A 7,701-nucleotide genomic window follows, 5' to 3' on the forward strand; every position below is an offset into this window, starting at 1 on the left:
TAGACTATCAGTGCTTCTGGAGCTGGGTGGGCTCACCCCCTGGGTTGAAGGTTAATGTGGAGAGTGCGTTGGCCTCCGATGACTAGTCCCTTCCTTCCCAAATCAGATGATTTGTGTTCTCTGAGCCATGGTGAGATCAGGCATATTTTTTATAATACCTAGTACAGATTTGTGTACACAGTTGGGCTTAACTGAATGAGTGAATGAATCCTTCTTTCTTCATATAACAGGGAAGGCCTGTAATGGGGTGTTATCTTTGGCCCCTAACACTAGGGAAATGATGGCGTCCCCTAGTAAAATATTTTTTGCGTGTAAATATCACTTAAGTCTACACAACAGTTGTCAAACAGAGAGTCCCTGACAGAAGCCAGTGACCAACCTGGAAACATTTTTATGGTAATCATTTTACTACCAAACTCAGAGCTTGAAAAGGAAGGCATTCAAATACTCTCCTAGACTGTGGCAGCTGGAAGGAACTTTCAAGATCACAGAATTCAACCCTTTCATTTCCCAGATCGTGAAGCTGAGGTACCAGCGAGAGGGTAAAGAGAGGGGAGTGCCTTCCCTGGCCCAAGGCCTGGTACATAGTAGGAACCAACCAGAGCTTTGCTACCTGTCTGATTGACAGTGGGCCAAGCAAAGCAATGACAGAGTTGGGGGGGGGGATGAAATCAGCTTTTGCTACCACCTAGGCAAGACAGTAGGACCCAAATTAGATGCAGGAGTGGCTGGAGGTAAGAAAGCTATGTGGTCAGGAGCTGGAAATAAGAGTGTGTAGTCAGAAAGGGAGAAAGCAAGAAAAGGGGGCATTCATTATCTTTCTTCCAACACAATTAAAGCACCCAAGGTTGCTTGTGCTCAGGGGCATCCTTCAAGGACAGGAGGAGATCCTTCGAGAGAAAACGCTTACAGATCAGGTGTGGCCTTGAGGGTGAGAAGCTGTTTGCTGGTGAGTTAGAGAAGGTGCAAAAACTGGCAGGGACCCAGGGCCTTGGCCAGCACAACAGGGTTAACACTTTTGGCTAAGTCTGGCAGCTGCTGGGCCTCTGTGGAGCAAATGTGATCCTTGAAGTTGACACAGGGGCAGTTGGGGAAGCCAAAGGTCTTCCTGGAGGCAAAAGATTGGCTCTGTGTTGCCACCCCATGGATCTGCATCATTTTTTTCTTAAAGTGGGTTTCCTTTTACTTGAGAAGCCTGATGGAACAGACTGGCAGTGCCCTGGATTTTTAATGAGGTACAGAAGCGTTTTATGTGGGACATTCAGAGAGAGTCTTTTCTGGATTTCCTAGGAAAATGATTCCAGAAAGAGCTCTACCATTATGGTGTAGTCTGAGGGCAAGGTTTCTTGTGAGAGTCCTTCTGCACCCCTTAAACCCCAACCACTCAAAGGCTATCCTCACAAGTCACTTTGCAAGTCCCAAGTCCCTTCGCTTCGTAACTCCACACTGACCATTCTGTTCCAGTGCTGCCTGTGATGACTCAGGTAGAAGTTGTTTCACTTTTGGATTCTGTCTCTATAGTTGAATGGTAAATTCCTCAAGATCATGCACATTTTGAGGAGGTGACAAATTCTAGAGGAATCACACTGAAACATATATTCAACCATTTATTCAAGAAATATTTATTGAGCACCTACTAGGTGTCATACATTGTTCTTGGTCCCTGGGAAACAGTAGTGAACAAAACAGACTGATGATCTTTTTTTATAGAGCTCATACTCCAGTGGGACAAATAGACAATAAATAAAATATTGGTCTTGTATCCTGTTCTAGTAGCTTTTCTGTAAATTCCTTGGTATTTTCTACAAAGATATTCATGTTGCCTGTGAATATGGACAGCTTTCCACCCCAATTCCATTCTATTTCCTTTCCATTCTTAAAGCTTCCATATCTTTTCCTTGCATTAGTGCATTGACTAAGACCTTGGGTATGATGTCTAATAGGAGTGGTGACAGTAAACATCCTTGCTATGATCCCAATCTTAGAAGGAAACATTCATTCTCTCACCATTCATTACGTTAGGAGTGTTTTGTTGTTGTTATTGTTGTTATAAATGTCCTTTTTCAAGAAGAGAAAGCTTCCTTTTATTCCTAGTTTGCTCAGAGCTTTATTATAAATGGATGTGTGATCATGTGGTTTTGCTTCTTTACACTGTTAATGTGACGGATTACATTGATTTATTTTTTAATGTTGAACCAACTTTGCATTGCCAGAATAAACATCACTTAGTTTTTTAATACATTACATGATCAATTTGTTAATATTTTGTTAAAGATTTTCACACTGTGTTCATGAGGGATCTTGGGTTTTGTTTAATTTGGGGTTTTTCTAATACCATTTTGTCTGGATTTGGTGTCAGGGTAATGCTGACATCATACAATAATGTAAGAAATGTCTCTCATCTTATATTTTCTGGAAGAGTTTTTATAGCATTGGTATTACATATTCCTTAAAAGTTTGATAGAAATAAAAAATGAATTAATGTGGCTTTAATTTGTGGGACAATTTTTAATTCATAATTCTATTCAATTAATTTAATAGATATAGGACTTCCAGTTATCTATTTATTTTTAATAAATGTTAAGTTAATTTGTGTCTTTCAAGGAATATGACTGCATGTAAATTGTGAAATTTATGGGCATAGTGTGTGGTTTATAGTTTCTTATTATCCTGTTAATGTCTGTGGTATATTGTCATTTTAAATAGTTTCCTAATATTACATTAAAGTATCATAATTTATTTAACCATTCTGTTACTATTGAATTTTTAGGTTACTTTAGTTTTATCACCATTATAAATATGATCAATATATCTGAATGTACATCTTTGTAGAAATATATGTGTTCTTCAAATAAATCCTAGAAACAGACTTTATATTTGTGTCTATTGATGCATAAAAATTAGTCCCATACTTAATGGTTTAAAACAGCAAATGTTTATTATCTCAGTTTGCGCAGGTCTGGAATGTAAGCTGGCTTGACTGGGTCCTTTGGCTCAGAATCTCTCACAAGCCTGCAATCAAGTGTTGGCTGCTGCTACAGTAATCTCAAGCTTGTCTGGGAGAGGTTCCACTTCCCAGATCACTTAATGATTGTAGGCAGTCTTTCATTCCTTCAAGGCCATTGGACTGAGAGACTCAGCTCTTCACTTGCTGGGTGCTGACCAGATGCCACCGATGATGCCCTCAATTCTTTGTCACATGAGCCTCCCTATAGGGTAGCTCAAAACATGGGAGCTGACTTCCATCTGAGAAGCAAGAGAATGAGAGGTCAGGAGAGGGCTAGAAAGACAGAAGCCACAGGCTTTTTGTACCTAATCTTGGAAGTGGCATCCCCTCACTTTTGTCATATTCTAATTATTGGAAATGAATCACCAGGTTTGGCCCAATCTCAAGGACCGAGAATTACACAAAGACATAAATACGAGGAGGTGAAGGTGTTTAGGGGGCATTTTAGAGACTGCCTAGCAAGGGATGTTGCTTGAGAAGGTATGTAGAATCCTTTCGTTGTTTGTCTGTAAAGAATCGTGATTATGGAATCAATTCCAGCTCGCTGTTCCTGTTCTTCAAATGCTCAGTTTTAAAATATTTTTAAAAGTAAAAATGTGTAAATAGAAAATATGCATAAAGTATGTGTAGATAAAAAGAATAGCAATTCAGTGAACACCTATGTAATTACCACTCTATTTTCAAAACAAGTATCCCTTTCCTTTCCCTCTCAGGACTAACCACTATTGTATTTTTCGCTTATTATTTATTATTCCCTTGATTAAAAAAATAACTCCTCTATTTATGTTGAAACAACATATTGCTTAGTTTTGTCTGCTTTTGACCATTGTATTTTACTGGGAGAGGTTCTGCATTTATTATTGTGACTTTTTTTTTTGCCAAAAGTGATACTCTTGCCCTGGGCAGTTTGGCTCACTGGTTGAGCGTCAGCCCACGGACTGAGGGTCACCAGTTCAATTCTGATCAAGAACACGTACCTTGGTTGCAGGTTTGATGCCCTGCCCCGGTCAGGGCATATGTGGGAGGCAACCAATTGATGTGTCTCTCTCACATCTATTCCTCTCTCTCTCTCTCTCTCTCTCTCTCTCTCTCTCTCTCTCTCTCTCTCTGTCTGTCTCTCTCTCTTCCCTCCATTCCATTCTCTCTAAAAATCAATGGGAAAAATATACTCAGGTGAGGATTAAAAAAAAGTGATACTTCCAAGATTTATCTCTATCAGTGATATTCAACCACTGTTCCGCAAGAGGCACACTGGTGTGCCACAAGAATTTTTAAAACATGCAGTACCTGACTATTTAGTCAGGGGCACTGACCTCTTTTCCCTTAGATTGTCAAATGAAAAATGACAACAGCCAACACAATAGTTGTCTGGCGTAAATGAATAAAAATTATACCTATTTTTGTCAGAGCAACAAAAAATAATATGTTTTTGGTGTGAGGCAAAATTTTAGTAATTAGGAGATCTTCACCGCACTGGGCCAGCCACAGAGGCTGTTGGGGTGGGTGGTGGGGTTTAGTTCTGTTGCGGTTTTTGAGACGTTTGGGTTCTTCCCATAGGAACTAAAAATCAGGGCACCCAGCACTATGGAGTACCTGACAGAATCCGCCAAGCACACCCCCAGATACATCTTGTGCTGTGAATGTGGTGTTGTAATTAGTCCAAATCCTGCCAATATTTGTGTGGCCTGTATGCGAAGTGAAGTAGACATCAGCCAAGGCATTCCGAAACAGGTCTCTATATCTTTCTGCAAATAATGCCAAAGATATTTCCAGCCACCAGGAACTTGGATAGAATGTGCATTAGAATCCAGGGAACTTCTTGCTTTGTGTTTGAAAACAATCAAAGCTCCTCTGAGTAAGGTTCAGCTTGTAGATGCAGGCTTTGTTTGGACTGAGACCCATTCTAAGAGACTTAAAGTTAAACTAACTGTTGAGAAAGAGGTGATGAATGGTGCTATCCTTCAACAAGTGTTTGTGGTGGATTATGTTGTTCAACCTCAGATGTGTGGAGATTGCCATAGAGTAGAAGCTAAGGATTTCTGGAAGGCTGTGGTTCAAGTTAGGCAAAAGACTTTGCACACACAAAAAAAACTTTCTACTATCTGGAACAGTTAATTTTGAAATATGGAATGCATCAGAATACACTTCGTATCAAAGAAATTCACGATGGACTGGATTTCTATTATTCTTCAAAGCAGCACACTCAGAAGATGGTAGAATTTCTTCAGTGTACAGTTCCTTGTAGATACAAAGCCTCACAGAGACTGATCTCTCAGGATATCCATAGTAATACATACAATTACAAAAGCACTTTTTCTATGGAAATTGTTCCAATATGCAAGGATAATGTTGTTTGCCTGTCTCCAAAACTGGCGCAAAGCCTGGGAAATATGAATTAGATTTGTGTGTGTGTTCGCGTAACCAATGCCATCCAGCTCATAGATCCAAATACCCTACAAATGTCAGCTATTGATAGGAGCACTTTCTGGAGTCACACCTTATGCCATCCCAAACAGCTAGAGGAGTTTATTGTGATGGAATGCAGCGTAGTCCGAGATCTAAAACGCAAAGCAGGTGCTGGAATGATATCAAAAAAGCATATCCTTGGGGAAGTCTGGGTACAGAAAACATCTGAAATGGATACAGATAAATAGTATTCTTGTTGCACTCATTTGGGACATCTTCTGAATCCCGGGGACCTGGTATTGGGGTTTGATTTGGCAAATTGTAATGTAAATGGTGAACATGTCAACAAAATGAACTCCGATAGAGTCCCAGATGTAGTATTAATCAAGAAGAGCTATGACCATACCAAACGTCAGCATCGTAGAAACTGGAAACTAAAAGAGCTTGCCAGAGATAGAGAAAACATGGATACAGATGATGAAAGGCAATACCAAGATTTCCTTGAAGATCTTGAAGAAGATGAGGCAATTAGAAAAAATGTAAACATCTACAGAGATTCCACCATTCCTGTGGAAAGTGACACAGATGATGAGGGAGCACCTCGAATTAGTCTGGCTGAGATGCTTGAAGACCTTCACATTTCTCAAGATGCTACTGGAGAAGAAGGTGCCTCGATGATGACATAATGAGATCATATTGTGGATGGTTTCTGTATCTGTAGGCTCAGGATGTTGGAAAAAAGTGCCTTTTCTATTTCATTTATGCCTTCATATTTAGACAGGAGAAATTTAGTTTTAAACCTAAATAAATAGGACTATTTTGATTGCCCTCTCAAAGCATTGAAAAAGATGGATGGCATAGAAATTTTAGATAAAAGATTATGGAGGATATTCTTAGTACTGATATTTAGGCTACTTTACCTGTTGGATTTGATTGGTTCACTTTTTTTTTTCTTACACAGTATTTTTACATAACATTCGTGCTGATTTAAAAGCTTAAAAGTTGTGGTTCCTTGGAGGTTACCTAAGTCTGAAAGCATAAAGCAAGTTTTTACATTCTTTTTCTATTGATTGCTTTAGTAAAAGAGCATATGATGAATCATTTAAATGTGAACTTGTTATGCACTTTAATCCACTTTAGATCAGTTTTATGTCCTTGGGGTAAGGAAGTTGGGGTTCAGTTTATCACTGGACATTCAGAAGAAAAATTAATCATTTTTATTAACACCTTTAAAAGTTGATAAATTGACCTGGCAATTTATCAGAAGAAAATATATTTAAATTATTTGTGGATTTGTAGCAAACATAGACTAATTATTTAAAGATTAAATAACAATTTGTACCTTTGTTATTTTTGCCTATGCCAGCAGCTTAGGGCAGTAGCTGCTTATGTTATTAAAATGTCTTCCTTTCATTTCAAGGATTTTGCTTTTAAAATTTTGGTTTACAAATTGAGAAGGAAGGGATTTTCTCTATATAAGTTTCTATCGTTGAACACATAACCATCACAAAGAATATTAGAAGCCAGCGTATAGATGATGAAGCAGTAAGAATAATCTTCATGCTTTATAAAACCATGAATCAGATTTGAATGAGGAATACCTTCCATATCCTTGAAAGAAAAGAGCTGGCTGGGGTTTTGAAGTGTTCTCAGAATGAAATAGTAAGATCCTATTTTTATAAGCGAGATCATACTTACGAAATATGCCAAAACTAAGAGCTAATTTAAAAATTCTAGGTATACCACTAAAGAAGAAAATTGAGTAAGTGCTAAATGGAACATTTTTCTTTTTTTAAAGATCAAACTGCTTAATTTTGAAGTTATGAATAAAGGCCTAAACTTTCTGTATGGCTTGTTTTCTATCTCCATATTTAAAGTTTTCACTTGTGGTCTGTGTTTACTTGTTCTATGTCAAGACTTTAAAAAGCATAAAAATAAAAACATTTTCTCCTTCAAAAAAATTTTTTTAGTAATTAGTTTATGTGTGCCATGAGATGAAAAAGGTTGGAAATTGCTTATCTATATTATCCTATATAATAAAGGGGTAGTATGCAAATTGACCCTCACACCCTCACAAGATGACTGCCTATGACCAGGCCGGCAGGGGGGTTAATGAGGGACAACCAAAGAACTGAACAAGCAGGCTGAGTGGTGCCACCAGGCCGGCGGGGGGTGGGGGGTTAGTGCAGCTGGGGGTGACCAAATGACTGAACAGCAGGCTGTGTGGGGTGACCAGGCCAGCGGGGGGGGGCAATTGGGGGCAACCAGGGGGGCAGTTGGGAGCGACC

General features: G+C 38.9%; 1 pseudogene; it reads left to right on the forward strand.

Annotated features, from left to right (window-relative positions):
- The first annotated feature begins 4,589 nt into the window (after positions 1–4,589).
- LOC132223820 (60S ribosomal export protein NMD3-like) lies at positions 4,590–7,368 on the forward strand (annotated as a pseudogene).
- Positions 7,369–7,701: the final 333 nt, after the last annotated feature.

The sequence above is a fragment of the Myotis daubentonii genome, chromosome X (assembly GCF_963259705.1).
Source record: "Myotis daubentonii chromosome X, mMyoDau2.1, whole genome shotgun sequence".
Classification (NCBI taxonomy): domain Eukaryota; kingdom Metazoa; phylum Chordata; class Mammalia; order Chiroptera; family Vespertilionidae; genus Myotis; species Myotis daubentonii.